At 39.1% G+C, this 14290-nt stretch overlaps 3 non-coding genes across 3 annotated transcripts; 1 reads left to right on the plus strand and 2 right to left on the minus strand.

Annotated features, from left to right (window-relative positions):
* Nucleotides 1-529: 529 nt before the first annotated feature.
* On the minus strand, nucleotides 530-602 carry TRNAV-CAC (transfer RNA valine (anticodon CAC)). Its single transcript has one exon. It is a non-coding gene; the product is annotated as a tRNA-Val (tRNA).
* A 7662-nt stretch (nucleotides 603-8264) lies between these two features.
* TRNAL-UAA (transfer RNA leucine (anticodon UAA)) lies at nucleotides 8265-8347 on the plus strand. Its single transcript has one exon. It is a non-coding gene; the product is annotated as a tRNA-Leu (tRNA).
* A 5602-nt stretch (nucleotides 8348-13949) lies between these two features.
* Nucleotides 13950-14031, minus strand: TRNAS-CGA (transfer RNA serine (anticodon CGA)). The gene has a single exon. It is a non-coding gene; the product is annotated as a tRNA-Ser (tRNA).
* Between the last annotated feature and the right edge of the window lie 259 nt (nucleotides 14032-14290).

A 14290-nucleotide genomic window follows, 5' to 3' on the forward strand; every position in this document is an offset into this window, starting at 1 on the left:
AAACACTCAAGTCACGTAAAATTGTTTTCCTGCTTAAAATGCCATGTCTCCTCATTTTATCATAGTAAACGCCAAAGTCCTTAAAGAAATGATCAGCTGCACTTGATCTCTCCCTTCCGTTCTGTTTCCTCTCTGACTCCAGGAGCCACTCTCCACTGGACTGTTTCTCCTGCAGTTACAGTTGGCTTCTTGATCCTCCTAGCATTCATCATCTTCATTTGTGTGTCAGGAAGATTCATTCTCTGTCCCTGCCCATAAGGGATGGGAACCTCACCTCCTAGGATGGACAGGCACTGTAGCCAAGCGCAGGATCTTCTCTAACCCAGCAGCATGCATACGACCTGACTACTTGTTGAACGAGGGGAGGAAGCCTTTTCAGCTCTGGTCTTGTGCTACAATTCTTGTAATTGAAAGTCCTGGGCTGCAAAGGGAGGGCGGAAACTTGAGAATTGGTGGAAATGTAAAGATTCAGATAGAACATTTCTGAACCCAAACTCAGAATTAGCAGGAAAAAAAAATTTATTGAAATTGTTTCCGCCCGGTTTCGAACTGGGGACCTTTCGCGTGTGAGGCGAACGTGATAACCACTACACTACGGAAACCCGCCCCTTCAGCTATTTTCCTTTTGAATTAGTTAAAATGAGCCTTAAATTTATTCTCTTCTTCATAATATTTTCTTAGTTGAGGTGCTATTTTTCCCTCTACACTTTCCAATTCTCCGAATCAACAGTATCTAAACTCGATCACTCGTAGCCAGGCCAACGCTACCCCCAGAGCCCCAATTACTTTACCAGCATCAGACAGGTAAATCTTAGGCAGGCTCCCGGGAGATTTTATTTGAAGATATTTCTTGATATATTTTACGCTCGTTTCTCTAACATTCGTAGAGCTTCATCTCTCGATGACTGAAAACGATCGTTTAGGAATAGAATCGACTGGCGGAGCTCATGGGACTTTGAGCAATGGCGGGAGACTGAGGGCAGAGGGCGGGGTGGCGGACCGTGCCCAGCTGTCTGTCAGGCGAGGGTGGTGGGGTGGCTGGGAAGTTTGTGAAAGTGGAATCTGGCGAGTAAGTCTACCAGACGTCAAATGAACAACTCTCTTCTGTTCTGCATCACTCACGTTGACTGCTCGGGAACGTGTCAACTCGGTGTGTGGTGTCCATTAAAGTCTCATAGCAGGAAGATGACCTTTGTGATTTACTTGACTCTCCTTTGTTATTCACTCCATTTCAAGTATCCTAGTCAATGTCCTTACCGCGGACACCTCAAGCGATCTGCCTTCTACTAGGTTCTAAGACTGTTCCCCTGCAAAGGCGCCCGGTGGCAAAAAAGTGTTTGCCCCCAAGGTAGTCTTGAGAAAGTAGTGACAGGACAGAGGTTTCTGGGCCTTTGAGAAAGATCACCGACTGGCTCCCTCGTGTGGCAGCTAAAACGTGACCTGATGAAAATAGTGTGGGTATTGGAGGAGAGAGGCATGTTTCTCATTGGCACAATCCTAGCCCCACCTTTTCTTATTTTTTGCTTTGAGATCAGATCAACAAGATAAAGAGCTATTATATTTAAGGCATATGTGTGTTTGTTAAGCTTTCTCAGCAATTTGATTTGACGCTTATTTTAAAGAAACCATTGAATAACCCACTCCCATTCTGGTACTAGAGGTATCCGATGCCCTAAAGGAACCGACAACCTAGAAGGAGGGGAGGGGGACCTGAGGTGATCATAATTTGGTTACACACAGTAATTTACTTACAATAAGAGCGCTGCATGGAATGCCAGCTATAAAAGCCACCGTGTTTTCTCATATGAGCACAGAAAAGGAGCATCCCCTCCAGTCTTAATGGTCAGGAAATACTTGCTAGGGGAAATGATATTACTCAGTTGATGGAAAAAAAAAAATGGAGGTGGTTGAATAGGCTTGGATGGAGAAGGTATTTCTGCATTGGCATGAACATGGCACAGAGGGTGAATGCAGTATGAGGAGCTCCAATGGTAGGTTTGAATCAGAGTGTATGTTTGTTTATTCCTTTTCCTCAGGGAAACTTATTCCATTGAGAGTAAGTAAAATAACACATCCTGGATCAGGGAGAGAAAGGAATACCCTTCAAAGCATGGAATTTAGATTTAACTTGAATGTGATGGGTGGGAAAGAATTGACTTCTTAAAGAGGAACATGACGTTTTCCATTTTGATCCAAAGACCTCTTGGCTTTTTTATAAACCATGAGTGAAGAGGGCTAATACTTTATGATAAATTTTTCGAGCATTCATAACATTTGAAAGAACTGTGAAGTGAAAACCACATGTATTTTTACTTTTTGGAGATTGGTCCTCAGGTATCTTTGCTCAGCACTTCTACTCTAAAAGACAATCTTTCCCTGACAATCTCCCTTGTCTCTGGAATGAATCTATTGCTTGACATTGCTTCCAGAGCAACCTCTGCAAACCTTAGCCTTTGTGAGGAGTTGGGCAACACTGAAAAGCTATCTTTCCAGGGCATGTTGGGCTCTCTTTCTTTTGAAAACCTAGGGGATGCAGGTACCAAATATTCTTCTCTGTTGTCTATGGGGCAAATGGACTCATAGTCTCTTTTCTTTTTTCGAAGCTGAATGGCCTGAAGAATTGAAATCTATCAGACAGTGTGCAGACTTGAGTTTCTTTTTCTTATGCTGATAGCCTGTCAGGACCTTGGTAGTAAGAGTCATTCAGACACCCACTTTTTTTTTTTTAACTTTTTATTAATATTATGATAGTTTACAACCTTGTGAAATTTCAGTTGTACATTATTGTCAGTCATGTTGTAGGTGCACCACTTCACCTTTGTGCCCTCCCCCCACCCGCCTTTCCCCTGGTAACCACCAATCAGTTCTCTTTGTCTATATGTTTAACTTCCACCTATGAGTGGAATGATACAGAGTTCGTCTTTCTCTGTCTGGCTTATTTCACTTAACATAACACCCTCAAGGTCCATCCATGTTGTTGGGAATGTGATGATTTTATCTTTGTTATGGTTTAGTATTATTTCATTGTATATATATACCATATCTTCTTTATCCAAGCATCGGTTGATGGGCACTTAGGTTGCTTCCACGTCTTGGCTATTGTAAATAATGCTGCCATGAACATAGGGGTGCATGGGACTTTTGGAATTACTGATTTCAAGTTCTTTGGATAGATACCCAGTAGTGGGATGGCTGGGTCATGTGGTATCTCTATTTTTAACTTTTTGAGAAATCTCCATACTGTTTTCCATAGTGGCTGAATTAGTTTACATTCCCATCAACAGTTTATGAGGGTTCCTTTTTCTCCACAACCTTTCCAACATTTGTTACTTTTTGTTTTGGTTATGTTTGCTATTCTAACAGGTGTAAGATGACATCTTAGTGTAGTTTTGATTTGCATTTCCATGATGATTAGTGATGATGAGCATCTTTTCATGTGTCTATTCGCCATCCGTATATCTTCTTTGCAGAAATGTCTGTTCATGTCCCCTGCCCAGTTTTTGATTGGGTTGTTTGATTTTTTGTTGTTGAGCTGTGTGAGTTCTTTATATATTATGGAGATTAACCCTTTGTCGGATATATAACTTGTAAATATTTTTTCCCAACTAGTGGGTTGTTTTTTTGTTTCAATCCTGTTTTCCCTTGCCCTGAAGAAGCTGTTTAGTCTGATGAAGTCTCATTTGTTTATTCTTTCTACTGTTTCCTTCATCTGAGGAGTTATGGTGTCTGAAAAGATCCTTTTGATACTGATGTCAAAGAGCAGACACCCATTTTTAATACTCCTAAGTGAGACACTTTCTTGAGGTTTGAAAACCAAAGGCAGGAGCAGTGTTCAAGTAAAGGTGTACAACAGGAAATAAAGAGCTTGGCTGGGTTTTGGGAAGTTTAAAATCAAGGCAGAAAAAATTTAATCATTAGGACCAATTACTAGGGAGAAAACATATATTTACGTTCACATTTATATGTGTATACATTTCCTACACTATGTATTTATTATAGTTTTATCCATATATTGGCAGCTTCCTCATGCATAATTATCTCAACTTAGCTTTGTGAACAATGTCTAGGGGACCAAATTTTACCAATCCTGAAGAAGGGGAGTTGATCAAAAAAAGTTCTGCTAAGTATGGTTACAATTTTCATCAAAGAAAGGTGTATTTAATCACCAACTACTATTTGCTTGGGACTAAAACATAACCTCCATGTGAAAAGCATATTTTGTTTGTTGTGTTCACTTCTTTACTCCAAGCTACTTAATCTCTGGCTTATAATAGGGATTCAATTAACATTCCTTGAGCAAAACAATGGATGGATGGAGGAATTAATGAATGAATAAACAAGGGCCAGGTAAAAGTCAGGAATTCGGTTCTGGACATCCAAAGTTACTTTCTCTCTGTGTATTCTAACTGATGGGCCTTTCAAATTTGTGCCAAGGGAATTGCCTGTAAGGTTATTTAGCACTTCAAATATCCTCTTCACGTGAGCTTGTGATGAGACTGTCCTTGGACCTGTCAACTGAAGCCAACTTGTTGTGGGCTTCCTGTTCTTTCTAGCATTTGCCTCTGTCATCCTCAGCAAGGACACTGGGTCTTAGTGTAGTGGTTATCACTTGTGTGTTATGTGCAGAGGCCCTAGTTTTGTTCCCCACTAGATCCAAAGTAAACCAAGCACTGATCCCTTTGTTCCAAGTTTTTATATCATAACAGAGAGATCAAGAAGTTGTTTTACAATCTTTCCCATCTGGTTGATGCCTGCTCCAGGGGACTGCAGGGTTCTGGGATCACACTGACATCTACATTCCCTCATTTCTTTAAGATTGGTACCTGAGCTAACAACTGTTGCCAATTTTCTTTTTTTTTTCTGTTTTTTCTCCCCAAATCCTCCCAGTACATAGTTGTATATTTTAGTTTTGGATCCTTCTAGTTGTGGCATGTGGGACGCCGCCATAACGTGGCCTGATGAGTGGTGCCATGTCTGCGCCCAGGATCCGAATCAGGAAAACCCTGGGCCACCGAAGCGGAGTGCAGGAACTTAACCACTTGGTCACGGGGTCGGCCCTGTTCCTTAATTTCTTTCTAGCTACCATAAGGAGCCACCTAGAAGCGTTTTCAACAAAGCCCGAGTGCCTATAATTGCCAAATATTCCAGAACACAGAATTAATGGCTGATTTGGGGGACTACTGTGGAAGCTATGGAAATATGGCATGCTGCCAGCTTCAGCCAACAAAGAGGAGACCAGGGATTCAGATGGCCTGAGCAGGCCTTGAGTCCAGCACCAGGGAGAGAAATTAATGCTCAGGAATAGAAGATAGTCTCATTTGCAGCTCCTAAAAGTGGAACTCATATGGGTCCTGTCCATTAGCTCCATATTCTGAAAAGTTGGAGCAGCAGGGGAGGGAGGATAGTGGTAACTGAGCCAGCATTTGTCAGAAATTAGGAGGAGTGATTGGAAATAGCAACAGCCTGCCAATGGAGTTCTGATCATGTCTCGGATGTAACATTTGTTTCTTCAGCTTAACCTCATTAGGTTGACATGGTCTGTGGAATGAGAGACAGGGAAATTTGACATAAAAAATTAATTTCTAGCCTCTTTAGTATTTTGATGCCTATAAATGGTGGTTCCCTATCAGTACCTACTATTTTACTGATCCTTGGTGTTCCACAGTAAGTCAGTGATGGACCTCATTATAATTATGGCAGATTAAGCACAGCATTTGCTTTCTCTCTATCTCAAACTACATTATAGAGAATATTAAGGGTGTTTTAAGGCATAAATGCACAGGGACAAAAGGATGAGAAAGTGGAGAGCAGCCCCAAGATTTTGAAGGCTAGAGAGCAGAATGATTAGTGTAATAGAGGAAAAATGTTTACTGTGTTAAATACCTTTTAAAACACTTTATATTTAAAGTTTACACACCTTGTTCCATGTACATCTAGTCTATTACATCTCATAGATGCACAATATTCAATATTATGCATTTACCACATTTACCTATCTACTGTCCAATGATGGTTGAATTTGATTCTAAAGAAGCAAAATAATGCTGCAATTAACATACACATATGATACAATCTGTGCCTTTGTGTGATTTTTGTGTCTGAGGGAGGGATCATACACACCTAAGAGCAGAGTATCCGGATCATTGGGTATGAATAACCTTAAATTAAGTAAAAGGCATTAGATTGTTCTTCAGAATGGCTGGAGTGATGTCAACTTCCATCAGCAGGACATGAGGGGTATTATATCAGATTCCTGCATAATTGACACATGCAGCTTTCTAATTCTTCTAACAACGTATATAGAATAATAGCTCATTTTATTTTGACTTTTTATACATGACTAATAATATTGAATGTTCAAATTGTTTTTAATCTTTTCAAATTCTTCTTCTGTATCTTGGCTTTGGTGAGCATCCTGTTCTTAATCTTTACCCATTTTCTACTGAGCTTTCTGCATGATTTTGCTGATTTTCTTGGCTTCTTACTATATGGTATAGATTAAGCTGTCATTTTTAAATGTTTCAAATGTCTTCCACTTGTCACCCTATTTACTTGTGGCCTTCATTTAACATATCTTTGATTTACATCAAGTAAATTATACTGATGCTTCACTTTACTGTTTGTTCTTTTAAATTTTTTTTTAAGTTCTTCTCTATCTTGTAGGTCATAAAGATATTTTGCTACATATATTTCTGTTAATTTGTGTTTGAAACATTTAGGTATTTACACTCTCTAGATAAGAATATTTTATAAATTCTACAGATGCTTTTATTCTATGCTAAGAATGACAATAAGAGAATAATATATAAACTCTCATGTCTGCCAACGCCTGGGGACTCCTTTCTCTGATATGCCCTTTCTTGCACCCACTACATTCTCACTCCTCCCAATTCAGCTCTGACTCAGACACTGACAGGTGTGGATTTCCCTCAACTTGCAAAGGCAAGAATCTCTCATGCTATCTCTTTGCTCACTGGTACAGAGTGTCTAAAAGGCCAGAGACAGAGCTCTGAGCTGGATGGACCAATGAAGTGAGTAACACGTTCCTTTCTCTTGGCTTTATCAGGCAATTGAGGGCACAAGTTTGTGAACTTAGTAAGCTCTGTGCATTACCAACAAGGGCTGGACTCTTTCTGCATCAGTGGTTTTAAGCCTGGGGAGAGTTGTCCTTGGACCTTTTATGCTTGTGTGGTACAGCTAACACAATCATCTTATATTACAGTTCTTTCCTCTGGTAACCAAAATAACAGAGAGGTATTTATTTATTTGTTTTGGTGGCTCTCAATAGGTGTTTTATGATGTTTATAAATTAATTCTATTCCAAATTCTACTTCAGTATTGAATTTCACCTCTGGTTCCAGAAGACTTCACAGACTTTCAACACAAACTCTCTCAATACCCATCTGGGAGCTGCTTTAATGGGTTCTTAAACAACCCGCTACCCCATCCCCGAAGTGCCTGGCAGTATCTTACTGACTTGGTAGCTTATGTGCACCTGGCTCAGTGCCTAGCACATAGTGGGTGCTCAGGACAGAGATTTCATCAGTGGAGAGTCAGAACTCTTGGGTAAAATGCTTCCTTATTAAAATCAATGTCATGTATTCAACCTCCAAACTACATTTGTGCGCACTAGGGTTTTCTTAATTCGCTCCAGGAGAAGTTTGTCTCAATATTAACTATCCTCTTTTTCTAGACCTAAAGTCTTCACTTGGACAATCAGGTTCAGTGGGTTTGGAATCGAGGCTTAGATTCAGCAGGCAAAACAGTGTTCTTTGATGAGGAATAAAAAGTGTGGATACCCCATTTTAGAGTTATGAGATGTAGTTCATGCAGCTGCATTCTCCCCACCTTTATTACTCCACTTCCTTTCCTCTTTGGTTTTCCTTTGCATATCCTCTAAAATAAGTGTCCTCTTGAGCATAAGTGGTGACAGAATGAGTTGGGCCTGGAAAAGTGAGTATTCCTGTAGCATCACGTGCTTTTTTTGTCATGACATTCCTCATTTTAATGCAAGTCTCTGAGATCAAGGATGGTTCAGTCTTTCCCTAACACCCAGTATAAATTAGTGATGAGATAATATTTGTTAAAAATAAACTTTTTTTCATTTTTTTTTCCCAAGAAACATTACAGCGATCTTTTTCCTCTTTACACTTTTGATCCTGATTCCAGATTTCACGAACATAAAGTTATTCATAATCTCCCAGGGACTAACAACTCTTTAATTCTAACCCAGTAATGCGTGACATCAAAGTGCTTGCGTTATCACCGGGATGGCCGAGTGGTTAAGGCGTTGGACTTAAGATCCAATGGACGCGTGTCCGCGTGGGTTCGAACCCCACTCCCGGTAGTTTCATTTTTCAGCGTGTGTTTTACCTGAAAATAAGAAATTCTTGCGCAAAGTTAGGAACTGCTTCAGCGTATGGTTGGGCCTTAACTTATTTTTATCCAATCTGACAAACTCGGTCTATAATTGGTGGATTTAGATAACTTACATGTAATGTAATTACTGACGTGTTTGTACTAAAATCTATCCTACTGGTTGTTTCCTACGTGTTCCTTTTGTTCTTTCTTCCTTTCTTTGGTCTCTTTCTTCATGTCTTTGAAAAATATGAGCTTCTTTCATGATTTATTTTTATCTGCACTATTGCCTTATCATTTTTATGTCTTTTAAAACAATCTTTAATGTTTTCCCTAAGGTTTTCTGTATACAGCTACAATTAATCAAAGTCTACCTTCAAATGATGTTATGCTACTCCCTGTGCAGTGTGAGAAGCTTGCAACAGTATTCTCCCTCCTATATTTTATGCTATTGTCATATATTTTGCCTTCATGGATGCTATAACTGTACAACATGTTGCTATTATTTTTGCTTTATGCAACTATTTTTAGAGTGATTATAATTGGAAAAAATCCTTATTTGTACCTACATGGTAACAATTTCTGTGCATGTTCATTCCTTCGTATCTCTCTGGCCTCATATTCCTTCTTCCTGAAGAACTTCTTGTAACATTTTCTATTGTGCAGATCTGCTAGCAATATTCTTTTCAGTTTCTGTTTGTCTGAAAATATCTTTATTTCTTCTGCATTCTTGGAAAATATTTGTTGTTTGGTAGAGAATACTGGATTAATGGTTTTGGTTTTTTTTAAAAAATTCTTTTGGTCTCTCAGCACTTTAAAATGTCATTCCATTGTCTTCTGGCATATTTAATTTCTGATGAGAAGTCTGCTGTAATTTTTATTTTTATTTTTTAGTTAGACGTAGTATGTATTTTGTTCTGTGGCTGCCTTCAATATTATCTCTCTTTGTTCGATTTTCAGCTGTTTGAATACTACGTAAACAGGTTTTCTTTTTCTTTTATATGTTCTGCTTGGGCTTCTCTGACCTTGAAGCTGTGTTTTGATCTATTTCATTATTTTGGGAAAGTACTCAGCTGTTATCTCTTCAAATGTTTTTCTGCCCTTTTCTCTCTTCACCTCCTGGGATTCCAATTACAAAAAAAAAATTAAGATCGAGTATGTGGATCCCACAAAATGGAAAACAGTAGTTTTCAGTGACTGCTGGAGCTCTTATTGAAAACTCTCAAATGGAAAAGTTATAGATTAAAGACAAAATATTCAACATGCAAAGAAAATCACTGATAATCTCATTGTACAGGGGAGGGGCATTGCCATCTAAGAATTCTGAATTTTTGGGTGTCCAAGAATAATTTACAGTGCTTCAGTCATGTCATGTGAAGAGTGGTTTTTTGTGCAACTTTTTACATAGTCTGTCCAGTCTTTCCCTCTCTTGTGTAAAAACTTGTATTGCCTGCTGCCTTCAGAAAGTGCATCTATAAAGTAAACATCAGGCTCTTAGTTTTCCACATTATATAATAATTGAATAACACAGGTTTCATCAGGAGTAAATTCCCCAAACTGTCTTCAACAAAACTAGAGCTAACATTTTGCAAAAGTACAAAGCTTATAGAGAGAGTCCACCAAATCGCAATCCACGATCTTTTCTTCACTAAGCATGCTCGTTAACCACCTGACCTACAAAGCCCTTTTGAATAGAAAAAGAAAAGCAGGTAAAAAAATATTGTATGAGAAAATTGACATTTTCACACAATAGGAATTGCTTTTGGAGAAGAATACATATATTTTTTTTGAAATAAAAAACAAATTCTTTGGAATATACCACCATGAGTCTGCCCAAAAGAATCACGCACCTAGCAAGTCGATCCACCTTACTGATGTTACCACATAAATAACCGAGAGAAGATGTGAGTCAACAATAATACATATAACAAATAATTTTAATTTTTTAGTAGTCACACTAAAAATAGAAATAGACAAGTAAATTAATTTGAATGTTTGAATCCCAAATGTTATCATTTCAACCTGTAATCATTAAAATAACCATTAATGAGATATTGCACATTTTTTTTAAACTAAGTTTTAGAAGCATGTGCTGATGACTATTGTTTTGAACAGTTCAGCTGTAGAATGTTCCAGGGGAAAAGGAAAAATTCTGTCTTCACAATACAATCTCTGTAGGGTTTTTTTTCTTTTTGAGGGGAGTGGGGTTCCCAACATGCAGATTAAAAACAACTAGAAAAAAGCCTAAGTTTTCTCCTTTAGGACTGAAAGTGTGATTATTATATGAAAGGTCCTTTTGTTTGTTTAATCGGGAGGTGGAAACTGACTTCTTTCTAAAACAACCCACCACCAACCCCACCAAAAAAAAAAAAAAAAAAAGAAAGAAAGAAAAGGAAAAGCTTGGTTACTTGGTTGGTTAAAGCCTAGCGGTATCATGCTGAAGTTGTGCATCTCCGTATAGATGCTCTATTTTTTCCCTTCCTCCCTGGAAGTTCCCCGTTGGTGTTAGCTGTAAAAAGCGGGTAGTAAAATGCAACGCACTAGTCCAGTGCTACTTAATGTAAGGTCTGCAGAATAGCAGCATCAGCATCACCTTGCTAAAAATTCGTGGACTGCATCCTAGAATCAATGTAGGAGCCTTAAGGGTGAGGTGCAGAAAAATGGGTTCAATACTTCTTCCCAGTGATTCTCCTGCACCCTAAAATTTGAGAAGAATTTGCTTTAAGAAGCTCGAAATCCTGTGGACCATTCTTTCCTCCCTCCCATCCCCATCTTCCCTTTTAATTCTCTTACAACCCGACAGACCGTGGATCAAATGAAGTTTGGACGCGGGACAGGTTCATTCTTTTCTCAGCACCCCTCACAGCGCACATTGTCCAGCGTCAATAAACTTTTGTAAGATAAATAGTGTATACCCACAAATGAAGGTCTCTTTTGCTTGTTTGTGTTCTTTTTCCTGGCTTTGCCTACATTTCCTTCCCAAACTCTTCCACTCTGCCCCAAGCTCTGGTGTCAGGTCCCGGAACACCTAGGAAGGAGATCCGCCTGTTTAGAGGCACCGCCCCAAAGCTGCCACTTCTCTTGTCTCCCTTAATACTCTCTCCCTCTTCTTGTGTATTTAACTTTTGTCTGGACCCCTTTCATCTCTAAACAGTTTCTTAGTCTCAGTCCTTCGCTTTGAGGCCGCCTCGTTCTTCTTGGTGAGATCGCCGAGCCGGGCGGGGAAGCAGAAGCTGACTCTCTTTCGCAGGTGTCAAGGCCGATCTTTGCCTATCGCAGAAATGAGGGCCTGAGGGAGAAGCTGTGATTTCGTTTATCCACAGCTGTACTTTCTTGATTCAGTATTTCTCCAGTTGATGGTCCTTCTCTTTCCTCCCGCACGGATGCTCAGGGCCAGAAAGTGTACAAGAGAGAGACCCCGAGGAGTGAGAACCCTGCTTAATGGCGGAAAAATTAGTGAAGAAAATACTGGTAATTTTTTTTCGTTGACGCTTCTTTGATTTTTAAAAATTAAGATATAATTCTTGAAATTCACCATAAAATTCACCCTTTTAAAGTTGTGCAACCATCACCATTGCCTAATTGCAAAACATTTTCATCACCCCCAAACTCTGTACCCATCCCGCCCTTTCCCCAGCTCCTGGTGACTACTAACATTATCTCTATTTGCCTATTCTGGACATTTCATATGAGTGGAATCATACCACATATGGCCTTTTGTGTCTGGCTTCTTTCACTTAGCATGATGTTTTCAAGGTTCATCCATATTGTAGTACGTATTGGAACTTCATTCTTTTTTATGGTCGAATAGTATTACTTTGATTTTTTTAAGCTGTCTTTCCAAAGATCTCTTTCAGCCAAAAGAAACAAGATAAAAAGAAGGAAATTTCAGAAGAGGGGTTCTTTGAGCATCCATTCAGATTTAAGGAACAGCCAAGATTGCTCTGTGTGGCAGTACCATGGAAGGTGAAGAGCCAGATCATATGAACTACATTCTGAAGGACTTTAGGAATTTGTTTCTGTTATCCATTTGAACAAGGTACACAGGAAAATACTTTCGCTATTAAGAAAAAAAAAGAGGTCGAGCCAGCCAGGAGTCGAACCTAGAACCTTCTGATCCGTAGTCAGACGCGTTATCGATTGCTCCACTGGCCCCTCCCGGCAAGGCTCTTGATTATTCATTATTCATTAGAATGGTTGAGAAAATAATTGATTCATGATGCAGACAGAAAGGAGTTTAACAAGACCTGTGGGTGCCGGTAAAGTTGACTGATTTTCTTTGTGGCCAATTTGCATATATAAAACATTTATATTTATAAATTTGCTGCTTTGGAACATCATGTATGTGACAGAAAGACTGTCATTAGTATCTTTTTCGTTTACGTGTCCTTGTGCCTATTGTTTCTATTTGTGAATGCTTCATTAACTTACTCAGTTGGTTCATCTGTCCATTCATCAATGTCATTTTAAAAAAGTATTTAGATACTGATGCTTCATGAAGATCAGTAATTAGTGATCCACATAATTTTAAATTTTGATACAATAAAAAAGAAAATGAAATAAAATACATTCTTGAGTTATTAATTATATTTCCATTTCACTCTCCCAAAGAGCCGTAACTCATTACAGAGGAGATAATTTCAGACTCTGTGCAGCAGAAGAGACATTCAGAAACATTTGTGCACATCCAAATGGAAGCAAGAATTCAATAAAGAAAAACATTTAAGAACCCAATTCACATAGGACCTTAGAAGCTCAGAGTTAACATAATTACGAAATTAGAGGATACCAGTCATCATTACATAAATTGGCTAGATATATTTAAGAGTTTGAAGTAGGCAAAATAGGCACATGGAAATATGAAAGTATTTATAAGTGAGGGCAGTCCTTTCTTCTGAGAGCTAGAAGCACAATAGTTTGGGTCCAAGTGTAGGCAGGGTGCACAAAAACTTTATCTGGAATCCTACCCCACTAGATTCATTGCCTGGGCTAAGTTGCGTATCTTCTCTTTGCCTCGATCTCCTCATTTCTATTTACTGTTTTAAAAAGTATTTGGCACATACACATTAATGGATATTTATGATCCTAGACCTTTATGGTTCCCACCAGCCTGTTTTTTTGTTTGTTTATTTGCTTTTGTTTTTTAATACCAGAGAACTCTTTAAGGAAGCTACTGAGATTTCTATTATCAGCACGGGGAATTTTGTTACAGATTTTTTAAAACAAAATTTCCTGTTTTCCTTGCCATTAGGATTTGCCACTGTTTTCAGATTTAACAATCTCAACACAAAACAAGCAGCTATTCTGAGTCCCAGGCTTCACATGGACTATGGACAGGCTGTGGATAGCGGGGCCAAAGGAGGCATCCTCCTGCGTTCAGGGATTCACAGATGCCCAGCTTGAAGGAGAAGGATAAAAGAGCCAAAATACACAAAGGATGCATACCGAAAAGGTAGGTAGGCCAACGCAGATATTGGAATAGGAAGCTGCCTTCTTCCTATCAGTTTTCTTGTGGAATAAGATGAAACTAGAGAATCATAGTATTTGTGAAAATGAACTTTTGTGACTTAAGAAACGAAAAATGGTAAATGCGCTGTGAGCAGGATTTGAACCTGCGCGGGAAGACCCCATTGGATTTCGAGTCCAACGCCTTAACCACTCGGCCATCACAGCCCAGCATGCTGCTGCTATTTGTGTATTAAAAAACATTTGTATAAAGCCCCGGATTTATAATCCTATCAATGCTGGTCACTTTTGTTTATTTGGCATGTTTACTTTTAGCGGTACACAAAAGGAGGTCACTCTCCAAACCTCTTCATCAGATCCTTCCACTTAGCCCCGCTCCAGCCTTTTCCAACTTCACCCCATCCTGCCAGGCCTCACACTGCAAAATCTCACCTCTGAGAGGAGGCAATAGTCCAGCATTACAAGA

This window comes from Equus asinus, chromosome 8 (assembly GCF_041296235.1).
Source record: "Equus asinus isolate D_3611 breed Donkey chromosome 8, EquAss-T2T_v2, whole genome shotgun sequence".
Lineage (NCBI taxonomy): Eukaryota > Metazoa > Chordata > Mammalia > Perissodactyla > Equidae > Equus > Equus asinus.